The following is a 12,715-nucleotide window of genomic DNA, read 5'->3' on the forward strand; positions in this document are numbered from 1 at the left end:
GCGCCCGCATCATTTTAGAAAATAGCCTCCCCACGCGTGCGTATCACACATGCGCACGCGTGACCCTGAAAAATCGATGTAAATAGGTATATGGCAGCAAGTTATGATGGAGCGGGGCTGGAATGGTGCTGGAAGCACAGCCCTACTACGCAAACCCGCGCCCCATGCGGCCGCGTCGTTTTTCAAAATATGGCCATTCACACGTGCGCGTCACCCACGCGCACGCGTCACCCTAAATTTTGGCAATATGCGTATGAAACAGAGAGTTGTGCGTGTGCGAGGCTGCACTCGCGCCAATACCACAAATCAGGTCACGCGTGTGCGTCACCCACGCGTACGCGTCACTTGAAAATTGCGCAAACCACGCAAACGCATGCTCCACGCGCACGCGTCGCATCTGACGCACAATTTAACTAGACCTGCGCCAGAATTCCTATCTTTTTTTCCCCAATCCTAATTTTCTCTTCTCCCTTCTTATTTCTTTCTTCTTTATTCTTTCTTAATTTCTTCTTCTTCACCCCTTTAACTTCTCATCCATCTTCACTTTCATGCTATTTTCCTTAATTTGCATACTTTCATTCATTGTATTTTAATTTCATGCAAATTTTTATTTTTTTTCTAAATTTATTATTTTTCTATTGGTGTTAAATTTTCTTATTCAACTGTAGTATCTTTTCTAGTATTATTTTGGTGCTCAGTGACTTGTTTTACAATGTTGGGTAATATTATTTTTCTGTCAATGTAAATCTTTTATGATCCCTGTATTCCTTTTGCATTGACATGAATTTATATTGTCTTTCATTATCTACTATCTCTTCCCCATTGTTGCAATTTGTGCACTATTGATATGCCATTTGCTTCTACTGTTTTTTCACTTGCACGTTGTAGCTACCATGTAATTGAGACCCTTATTATTTGGCATTAACACACTACAAAAAAAAAGGTCTATGGTCACGGTGAAAAACCGTGACCATAGCTAGTGAAAAGGGTGACCATAGGTCTATGGTCACGGTTTTTGACCTATGGTCACGGTTTTTCTGCCGTGGCCTATTCTCTCGTGGCCATAGACCTATGGTCACGGTTTTTTTATCTATGGTCACGGTTTCTATGGTCACGGTTGTAATATTCAAATTCTGGCACTTTAGGCCACGTTTTTTTACCGTGACCATAGGTTAATCTATGGTCACGCGAGAAAACCGTGACCATAGCCTATCTATGGTCACGGTTTTGGTCGTGACCATAGCCTCTATAGTCACCCCCTCCCAAAACCGTGACCATAGATAAGGCTATGGTCACGGTTTTGGCCGTGACCATAGCCTCTATGGTCACCCCACCAAAAACCGTGACCATAGCCATATCTATGGTCACGGTTTTGGCCGTGACCATAGCCTCTATGGTCACCCCACCTAAAAACCGTGGCCATAGCCTTATCTACGGTCACGGTTTTGGCCGTGACCATAGCCTCTATGGTCACCCCACCAAAAACCGTGACTATAGCCATATCTATTGTCACGGTTTTGGCCGTGACCATAGCCTCTATGGTCACCCCACCTAAAAACCGTGACCATAGCCTTATCTATGGTCACGGTTTTGGCCGTGGCCATAGCCTCTATGGTCACCCCACCTAAAAACCGTGACCATTGCCTTATCTATGGTCACGGTTTTGGCCGTGACCAAAGCCTCTATGGTCATCCCACCTAAAAACCGTGACCATAGCCTTATCTATGGTCACGGTTTTCACCGTGGCCATATCTTATCTATGGTAACCTATTTTTTTAAAGAATAATCACATTCCAAAATGGTGATAATCACAAAATAAATCTTAGAATGAGAAATTCAATAAATGTAAATCATAAAAGTTTCAATAAAAAGTAGATATCCATTACAACACTAATAAAAATAGGGTGTCATTTATCCATTACATGTAATATCGGATAAAGTCTCTTATCAAAATGTAAAGAACACATCAAAATAATACATTTAGATAACCAAAATCATTATAAGACCCATCCCATCTCATATTTGTATAGAACATATTTTCTTCATATCATGTCCTCCTGTTAGCAAAAGAAATAAAGAAGTTAGAACAGAACAAAAATGTTTTTGATGATACATGCAGTGTAGTTGAGTAATGAATATGGAGCACAAGTTAAGTAAGTCAATCAATATGAAAATTTCAACCACTAAATAACTAGGAGCATTTGCTAAGGTTTTGAGCCATTTGGTAATGTTTATATGTTTTTAATCTATCTTTGAGTGGAACTTCAACTCCCCTGTTGAAGTCGCTTAAAACTGGAAAAAATCCAGCATAAAGAAACAACCACAACCAAAATAGAAGCTTAAAAAACAAGGTAATACCGAAATACTATTATTAGATTCCAACCCATCAAACATATCAAGTAATCAACACCAACGAAACAGAAAAACCAGATCGAGTGTGAAATCAATAGACAAAGTCAAATTTAAAATAATAATAATGCTAATTGCTACCCCTTCAGCCACTATTAAGCAATCAGCCACTATTAAACAAACAACAATCAGCCACTATTAAGCAAACAACAATCACCGATTTTGAGCAAGGGCTCCACCCGTTCATCATATTGCAATCTTATTAGCTTCTTCTTACTTAGTTGCCATTACCGTATTACATATAAATTAAACAAGTTAATCAGCAAAGTCAATTTTGAACTAACCAAGGCCTAATCATATACTTAATTATTTAGGAACGAGACTTTCTTATTAACTATGAAGTATGTGAAGCCAAGCCATTATACAAAGACCAAAAAGTGGGGGTTAAGTTGGGAAGGCTAATTAGAGTGTAGAAAAGGAACGAATGAGCATTGCTCTTTGAAGAGTTGTTCAGTACTTTATTACGCTCACTGTACAAATATATATATAAACTACTATTGACAAGAGTTTAAATACAAGTAAGAATATCATTAGCTGTTGCTTTGAATATGGAAAAAGTTCATTAACCATACATCTAACCTCCAATATTCCAGGGAAGCAATAAGAGAGAAGATCCATACATTTAAGAGGCCACTTTTTTACGGAGGATAGAAAAATAAGACCTGGAAAAATTTGAATATAAGTGTTAAAAGGTACTCATAATCTTAGATAGTTAAAGAAAAAAATTGGTATAACATAAATTGAACTTTTTCTTCGAATGAAGTTTTTTTAATACATCGTCATTTAGCTTTCGAATTATACAATTATTAACAAGTCTTGAAGTATACATACGAACCATATGTGATTCTTAAAGTTTTCAATCTCTTCACCGTATTTGCTGATGCCAAAAAACAATGTAACTCAAGATGTAACTCATTAGCAACTGCATTGGGTCCACACCATCCACTAAAACAACAGGCTCTGGTTTTCCTCAAAAATTGAAGTGTCATTCTCTATATAAAGCAGTTATTGTTGTTGAAAGTATTCTCAATCATAGCAACATTTTCTACCATTGATAACATAGTTTCAACTACTACTTAAACACCAAGAACCATGTGAAATCAGCACAGCAGAAGGCTAATAGCAAGCAAAAGAAAATGCCTCAGCAACGATTTTATTAATAATTCCCATAGTTTAATTTGCAACAATTTTATTTCATATATGGCTCGTACCTAATGAGATTCGTGGAAGTGATTCAGGGAGCCTTGATTGCAGCACGTAAATCCCCCTTCGCAAATCCAAAAAGAAGATTATCAGGAAAATAAATTAACAAAATCTAAAACGGAAAAGGGAAACGGCGTACCAAGCAACACCGAGAACTGAGACACCGCTGGAGACGCCGATGCCGACGGCGGAAAAGGTGTAAGGAGAGATCTTAACGAGCGCAGTACCCCAAGAGCGGACGCCACTAACCTTCGACGAACAGAGAAGCCAACGAAGATGAAGACGATGTGCTGAGCTTTCTGGATTTTGCAAAACAGGGAAGAGGAGAAGCGACCACGCTGAGGAGCTTGGGACGGCGGTGGCGCTGGGGAGCTTGGGACGGCGGCGGTGCTGAGGAGCTGGGAACGGCGACGGCAATGAGGGGCTAGGGTTATGGATTGGGGAAAGAAAGAATGGGGGTTGTTTCAATTTCTTCAGTTATTCACCTAGCTAACTTACGAGTAGTATATGTTAAGAAAATGAGTAGTGTTTAATTTTTTTAAATTAAGAAAATAAAATTGATATATTATATAAATTATAAATTTTTGTAATAATGAGCCTTATATTTTTATTTTTTACAAAATTATTTTATTCAACATACCAAAAATTAATTTATCCTACACATTTAAATAAACGAACAAAATTAACCACTCAAATAATTTAAATTAATTACGATATGATGAATCTTTTATTTTAATATTTTACAATCATTTTAATAAGTTTTAAATTATTTTTTAATTTAAAATTATTAATAGTATTCAATCTAATTTTATATTTATAAAATTAGATTTAAAATTTTAATATTTAAAGTAAATTACATAAAATTATTATTACTTTTTAGTCACTGTAAAAAATCATGACCATAGACACTTTTAGGTCACCCCCAAAACCGTGACCATAGACCCTTTTAGGCCACCCTTCCGAAAAAACCGTGACTATAGATCCTTTTTTGTCACTGTAAAAAATCGTGACCATAGACACCTTTAGGCCACCTCCCAAAACCGTAACCATAGACCCTTTTAGGCCACCCCTTCGAAAAAACCGTGACCATAGACCCTTTTTGGTCACTGTAAAAAACCGTGACCATAGACACCTTTAGGCCACCCCCCAAAACCGTGACCATAAACTCTTTTAGGCCACCTTCAAAACCGTGACCATAGACCCCTTTAGGTCACCCCCAAAACCGTGACTATAGACCCTTTTAGGCCACCCCCAAAACCGTGACCATAGACCCCATTTAGGTCATCCCCCAAAACCGTGACCATAGACCCTTTTAGGTCACCCTTTTTTGAAAAACCGTGACCATAGCTCCTTTTTGGTCACTGTAAAAAATCGTGACCATAGACCCCTTTAGGTCACCCCCAAAACCGTGACCATAGACCCTTTTAGGCCACCTCCCAAAACCGTGACCATAGACCCTTTTAGGCCACCCCCAAAACCGTGACTATAGACCCTTTTAAGCCACCCCCAAAACCGTGACCATAGACCCCCTTTAGGTCACCCCCAAAACCGTGACCATAGACCCTTTTAGGTCACCTTTTTTTAAAACCGTGACCATAGCTCCTTTTTTGTCACTGTAAAAAACCGTGACCATAGACTCCTTTAGGTCACCCCCAAAACTGTGACCATAGACCCTTTTAGGCCACCCTCTAAAACTGTGACCATAGACCCCTTTAGGCCACCCTCCAAAACCGTGACCATAGACCCTTTTAGGCCACCCTTTTTTGAAAAACCGTGACCATAGACCCTTTTTGGTCACTGAAAAAAACCGTGACCATAGACCCCTTTAGGTCACCCCTCAAAATCGTGACCATAGACCCCTTTAGGCCACTCTTTTTTAAAAAACCGTGACCATAGGTACTCTATGGTCACCCTTTCCAAAAAAACCGTGACCATAGCTTTTTTTTTTGTCACCCTAAAAAACCGTGACCATAGAGGGTCTATGGTCACGGTTTTTTACCGTGACAAAAAAAACCGTGGCCATAGACCCAAAATGTTGTAGTGACACCCATATTTTATTTGTTTTCTATCTTTGTTTCTGGGTTACTTTTCTTCTTTTCCTTTTCTTTCAAGATGGCTACCGAGAAAGAGAAACAGAAAACTCTTACATGGGGCAACAGACAAGTCCATCTGCACATTTTTTGGAGAGAAAAGCGTCAGTTGGAGCAACCCGTCCACTTACACATCCAAGCATGCACCGAGGACGGTGCAATCTTTAAGTGTGGGGAGGTCGATACCGACTTTCATGGGTTAGCCATTTCCTATTTCAACACCAATGCTTTATTTTCCTTGATAATTATTGCATTTGCATGTTTGTTTGCATATTTGTTTGATTTTGTGCATTTAACTACTACTTGGTTGAAGTAATATTTTCTTTTTCAAGAAACTTTTTATAGCATTTCACTAATTTGAATTAAACTTTTTGAAAAACTTGTTTGAAGAAATATTATTTTGGAACATGGTTTAGAGCTCGAACACACAAAACCAGTGAGATTTTGAGCCTATTTGATTGGTTGCATTTTACCAACCAATATATTTTATTTTTGGTGTGTGTTGTTCTCTCTAAAATTGTGATCTATATCTTGCTTGATTCTATATTTCCACGGTTTAATGTATGCATATACTTATATGATTGAGGCCTTGTTTCACTTAGCTTACATACCTATATGGCCTTACCCTTTCATTATCCTTTGCAAACCAATGTTGGGCCTATTTTACCCCTTTGTTCTTTACTTTAACTCATCACTAACTCTAAGTGAAAAATAATAATGTCCTTAATTTGAATCCTTGATTAGCTTAGACTAGTGAAAGTGCCATGAATTAAGTGTGGGAAAAGTGGGTTTGGAAATGTTTGGTTTGGGAATTGAGTATGTTAGACTTTGTGTGAAAATGTGAAAAATGTCAAAAACATGTTTATGCATTCAATACCTTAATCATATGCATTGAAAAAGAAAAAAAATAGATTAAGAAAAGAAAGAAGAGAAATATAAAAAAAGGAGAGAAAAAGAAAAGAAAAAAATAATAAAAAGGGGACAAAATGCCACAAGTTAAGTAATAATATCAATGCATATGAGTTGTACTTAAATTTGGGATGCATGAATATGTGGTAAACATAGTTAATGGGCAGTTAGATCTTGCATTGTAATTACATGGATTGTCTTAAGTTAGGTGGGAAGTTAAGGTTAATTAAAGATTCATATTTTAGTCCACTTGGCCAAATACAATCCTACCTTGACCCTAACCCCATTACAACCCTCAAAAGACCTCTTGATTTGTGTATTGGTGCATTAAATTTTTGTTGATTGTTAGATGAAGAGTGATGAGCGGATAATTTATACACTTTTTGGCATTGTTTTTAGGTAGTTTTTAGTAAGTTCAAGCTACTTTTAGGGATGTTTTCATTAGTTTTTATGTTAAATTCACATTTCTGGACTTTACTATGAGTTTGTGTGTTTTTCTGTGATTTCAGGTAAATTCTGGCTGAAATTGAGGGATTTGAGCAAAACTCTGAAAGAGACTGACAAAAGGACTGCTGATGCTGTTGGAATCTGACCTCCCTGCACTCAAAATGGATTTTCCGGAGCTACAGAACTCCAATTGGCACGCTCTCAACGGCGTTGGAAAGTAGACATCCAGGGCTTTCCAGCAATATATAATAGTCCATACTTTATTCGGAAATTGACGACGTAACCTGGCGTTGAACGCCAAGTTCATGCTGCTGTCTGGAGTTAAACGCCAGAAAAACGTCATGATCCGGAGTTGAACGCCCAAAACACGCCATAACTCGGAGTTCAACTCCAAGAGAAGCCTCAGCTCGTGGATTGAACAAGCTCAGCCCAAACATACACCAAGTGGGCCCCGGAAGTGGATTTATGCATCAATTACTTACTCATGTAAACCCTAGGAGCTAGTTTATTATAAATAGAACATTTAACTAATGTATTTGACATCTTTTGACCACTTTAAGTCTCTATTCATTCGGTCACTTGATCATGGAGAGGGCTGGCCATTCGGCCATGCCTGAACCTTATGCTTATGTATTTTCAACGGTGGAGTTTCTGCACACCATAGATTAAGGGTGTGGAGCTCTGCTGTACCTCAAGTATCAATGCAATTCTATCTTCTTTTATTTGGTCTCTATCTTATTCTTATTCCAAGATATTCATTCGTACCCAAGAACATGATGAATGTAATGAGCTAGATAACCCTCATTATTATTCTCACTTATGAACGCGCGTGATTGACAACCACTTTCGTTCTACATGCAACCGAGCTTGAATGTGTATCTCTTAGATTCCCCAACAGAATCTTCGTGGTATAAGCTAGATAGATGGCGGCATTTATGAGGATCCGGAAAGTCTCACCTTGTCTGTGGTGTTCCGAGTAGGATCCTGGGAATCCGGAAAGTCTCACCTTGTCTGTGGTATTCCGAGTAGGATTCCGGTAATGAATGACTGTGACGTGCTTCAAACTTGTAACCTGCTGGGCGTTAGTGACAGACGCAAAAGAATCAAGGGATTCTATTCCAGTAGGAGCGGGAACCAACCGGTGATTAGCCGTACTGTGACAGAGTGCGTGAGCATTAGTTTTCACTGCGAGGATGGGATGTAGCCATCAACCATGGGTGATGCCTCCAGACTGGTTAGCTGTGCGAGTGACAGCCGCATAGGATATTTCCCCGAGAGGATTGAAAGTAGCCACAGCTGATGGTGAACCCCTATACAAAGCTTGCCATGGAAAGGAGTAAGAAGGATTGAGTAGAAGCAGTGGGAGAGCAGGCGTCCTTGAGCCATACAGCATCTGCATATACTTAACTGATACCTCTACTAATGAATCTGCATAAGTATTTCTATCCTTTTTATTATTTAGTTTATTATTTATTTATTATTCCAATAATCACAATTACCCTTTAATCTCCCTAACTGAGATTTACAAGGTGACCATAGCTTGCTTCATACCAACAATCTCTGTGGATTCGACCCTTACTCACGTAAGGTATTACTTGGACGACCCAGTACACTTGCTGGTTAGTTGAACGGAGTTGTGAATTCAACCAGTGCCATAATTAGAACATTGATCACAAATGATACAAGAATTTTGATCACAATTTCGTCCACCATGTTTTTGGCGCCGTTGCCGGGGATTGTTTGAGTATGGACAACTGACGGTTCATCTTGTTGCTCAGATTAGGTAATTTTTATTTTATTAAAAAAAAAATTTCGAAAATCTTTTCAAAATCTTCTCCCTATTTTCGAAAATTATTCAAAAAATTTTTAATATGCATTCTAGAGTTTCATAAAGCATGTTGAAGCCTGGCTGGCTGTAAAAGCCATGTCTAAATTCTTTTGGACCGAGGTTTCACTCATCCTTATAGAAGAGCTTCTTTGTCTTTCTCAGCAAATTGGCTACTGTATAGGATGTTTCAGTTAAAGCTTGGCTGGCCATTGGCCATGTCTAGTGTTTTGGACTGGAGCTTTCACAAAAGCTTGGCTGGCTATTAAGCCATGTCTAATTCCTGGACCGAAGCTTTAGACTAACATTGCATGATTCCTGGAATTCATATTAAAAATTTTGAATTTCTTATTTTATTTTCTCTATAATTTTTTCGAAAAATCAAATAAAATACAAAAAAAAAATTAGAAAAATCATAAAAATCAAAAATATTTTGTGTTTCTTGTTTGAGTCTTTTGTCAAGTCATAAGTTTGGTGTCAATTGCATGTTCATCTTTTTCTTGCATAAAAATTTCGAAAAATTCATGCATTCATAGCATTCATCATGATCTTCAAGTTGTTCTTGATGAACTTTCTTGTTTGATCTTCATATTTTCTTGTTTTGTGTTGTATGGTGTTTTTCATATGCATTCTTGCATTCATAGAGTCTAAACATGAAAAATTTCTAAGTTTGGTGTCTTGCATGTTTTCTTTTCTTGAAAATTTTTCAAAAATATGTTCTTGATGTTCATCATGATCTTCAAAGTGTTCTTGGTGTTCATCTTGACATTCATAGTGTTCTTGCATGCATCATGTGTTTTGATCTAAAATTTTTCATGCATTGAGTATTTTTAGTGTTTTTCTCCCTCATCAAAAAAAAAAAAAATCAAAAATCAAAAAAAATATCTTATCTTTTTAAATCTTATGTTTTTAAAATCTTTTTCAAAAATCATATCTTTTCCATTTTTTATCATTTTCGAAAATTTCAAAAAATCTTTTTCAAAATATTTTCAAAATCTTTTTCTTATCTTTACATCATATTTTCGAAAATTGCATCAAAAATTAATGTTTTGATTCAAAAATTTCAAGTTTGTTACTTTCTTGTTAAGAAAGATTCAAATTTTAAGTTCTAGAATCATATCTTGTGATTTCTTGTGAGTCAAGTCATTAATTGTGATTTTAAAATTCAAATCTTTTTCAAAGCTAATTTCAATCTTATCTTTTCAAAACCATATCTTTTTAAATCATATCTTTTTAATCATATCTTTTATATCATATCTTTTTCAAAATTTTATCTTTTTTTTAAAAAAAAAAAAAAGAAGATTTGATTTTAAAATATCTTTTCTAACTTCTTATCTTTTCAAAATTGATTTTAATATCTTTTTCAACTAACTAATTAACTTTTTGTTTGTTTCTTATCTTTTTCAAAACCACTAACTACTTTTCCCTCTCTAATTTTCGAAAATACCTCCCTCTTTTTCAAAAATTCTTTTTAATTAATTAATTGTTTTAAATTTTAATTTTAATTTTCAAAAATCACTAACCCATTTTTTAAAATTATTTTCGAATTTCTCTCCACCTCATCTCTTTCTATTTCTTTTATTTTCTTCACCCCTCTTCATCTCCAATCACTGTTTCCATCCTCACCATTGTGATTGGATTCTCCACTTTTATTCCTTTCTTCTTCTACTAACAATAAGGAACCTCTTTACTGTGACATAGAGGATTCCTCTTTCTTTTCTTGTTCTCTTCTTCCCTATATGAGCAGGAGCAAGGACAAGAACATTCTTATTGGAACAGATCCTGAACCTGAAAGGACTCTGAAGAGGAAGTCAAGAGAAACTAAAAATCAACAATTCAGAGAAACCTCAAAAAAAAAAAAAGGAAAGACAAAAAGCTTCCACCTCCAAGTCATGGGAGATGGAAAGATTAATATAAGCCATCATAGCTCAGTGGTAGAACATGTGGCTGCAAATCAAGAGATTCCTGAGATACCTCAGGGAATAAGTTGTCCTCCACACAAATATTGGAAACAACTAAGGGGAGGAACACCAAAATTACTAGGAATCATTCAAAAGAAGCAAGGAAGAGACATAGAGGAGCTCAGAAAAAAGCACCATTGGATCTTCAAGAAGGCGCCACCCTCACTCAGGTGGACTCATTCCTTGTTCTAAATTTTTTTTTCCTATTTTTCATTTTTTTTATATATGTTTATCTATTACATGATCATTAGTATGTAGTAACTATGCCTTAAAGATTATGAATAATTCCATGAATCCTTCACCTCTCTTAAAAGAAAAATGTTTTAATTCAAAAGAACAAGAAGTACATAAATTTCGAAAATAGCTCTTGAATTTAGTTTAATTATATTGATGTGGTGACAATACTTTTTGTTTTCTGAATGAATGCTTGAACAGTGCATATGTCTTTTGATCTTGTTGTTTATGAATGTTAAAATTGTTGGCTCTTGAAAGAATGATGAACAAAGAGAAATGTTATTGAGGATCTGAAAAATCATGAAATTGATTCTTGAAGCAAGAAAAAGCAGTGAAAAAGAAAGCTTGCGAAAAAAAAATTTGAAAAAAAAAATGGCGAAAAAAAAGAGAAAAAAAAAAAGAAGGAGCAGTAGAAAAAGCCAATAGCCCTTAAAACCAAAAGGCAAGGGTAAAAAGGATCCAAAGCAAAAGAGTGTGCTTAAGAGCTCTGGACACCACTAACTGGGGACTCTAGCAAAGCTGAGTCACAATCTGAAAAGGTTCACCCAGTTATGTGTCTGTGGCATTTATGTATCCGGTGGTAATACTGGAAAACAAAATGCTTAGAGCCACGGCCAAAACTCAAAAGTAGCTATGTTCAAGAATCAACATGCTTAACTAAGAAAGTCAATAACACTATCCAAAATTCTAAGTTCCTAGAGAAGCCAATCATTCTAAACTTCAAAGGAAAAAGTGAGATGCCAAAACTGTTCAGAAGCAAAAAGCTACAAGTCCCGCTCATCTAATTATAATTAATATTCATTGATATTTCTGAATTTATAGTATATTCTCTTCTTTTTATCCTGTTTGATTTTCATTTGCTTGGGGACAAGCAACAATTTAAGTTTGGTGTTGTGATGAGCGGATAATTTATATGCTTTTTGGCATTGTTTTTAGGTAGTTTTTAGTAAGTTCAAGCTACTTTTAGGGATGTTTTCATTAGTTTTTATGTTAAATTCACATTTCTGGACTTTACTATGAGTTTGTGTGTTTTTCTGTGATTTCAGGTAAATTCTGGCTGAAATTGAGGGATTTGAGCAAAACTCTGAAAGAGGCTGACAAAAGGACTGCTGATGCTGTTGGAATCTGACCTCCCTGCACTCAAAATGGATTTTCCGGAGCTACAGAACTCCAATTGGCTCGCTCTCAACGGCGTTGGAAAGTAGACATCCAGGGCTTTCCAGCAATATATAATAGTCCATACTTTATTCGGAAATTGACGACGTAACCTGGCGTTGAACGCCAAATTCATGCTGCTGTCTGGAGTTAAACGCCAGAAAAACGTCATGATCCGGAGTTGAACGCCCAAAACACGCCATAACTCGGAGTTCAACTCCAAGAGAAGCCTCAGCTCGTGGATTGAACAAGCTCAGCCCAAACATACACCAAGTGGGCCCCGGAAGTGGATTTATGCATCAATTACTTACTCATGTAAACCCTAGGAGCTAGTTTATTATAAATAGAACATTTAACTAATGTATTTGACATCTTTTGACCACTTTAAGTCTCTATTCATTCGGTCACTTGATCATGGAGAGGGCTGGCCATTCGGCCATGCCTGAACTTTATGCTTATGTATTTTCAACGGTGGAGTTTCT

At 36.5% G+C, this 12,715-nt stretch overlaps 1 long non-coding RNA gene across 1 annotated transcript; it reads right to left on the reverse strand.

Moving 5' to 3' along the window:
- Positions 1-1,835: 1,835 nt before the first annotated feature.
- On the reverse strand, positions 1,836-4,113 carry LOC130933217 (uncharacterized). The gene is made up of 4 exons (XR_009067649.1): positions 3,752-4,113; positions 3,621-3,676; positions 2,989-3,071; positions 1,836-2,057 (listed from the first exon to the last, which is right to left on the reverse strand). It is a non-coding gene; the product is annotated as an uncharacterized LOC130933217 (long non-coding RNA).
- Positions 4,114-12,715: the final 8,602 nt, after the last annotated feature.

This window comes from Arachis stenosperma, chromosome 6 (assembly GCF_014773155.1).
Source record: "Arachis stenosperma cultivar V10309 chromosome 6, arast.V10309.gnm1.PFL2, whole genome shotgun sequence".
NCBI classification, from domain to species: domain Eukaryota; kingdom Viridiplantae; phylum Streptophyta; class Magnoliopsida; order Fabales; family Fabaceae; genus Arachis; species Arachis stenosperma.